Source organism: Cyprinus carpio, unplaced genomic scaffold (assembly GCF_018340385.1).
Source record: "Cyprinus carpio isolate SPL01 unplaced genomic scaffold, ASM1834038v1 S000006798, whole genome shotgun sequence".
Taxonomy (NCBI): Eukaryota; Metazoa; Chordata; class Actinopteri; order Cypriniformes; family Cyprinidae; genus Cyprinus; species Cyprinus carpio.
In genome coordinates, this window is record NW_024879384.1 from 211,443 (window position 1) to 211,665 (window position 223).

Sequence of the window (223 nt, forward strand, 5' to 3'; positions counted from 1 at the left end):
CGCCGTCGAAAACTTCACTCCTTCAGCCTCATCCGATTGATTATTCACGATAGATAGATTTGATGTAGCAACCGACTGTTAACGTTTTGAGCGCGAAACAAGGCCTTTGCATACAGGCCACTTATAGATGTCCTAAGAACTGCCTGACCAAATAACAATTAAATACAGTAAAATTCGTAAATTAAAGGATATGTGAGAGAATTAGCAAACGTTAACTGCTTCG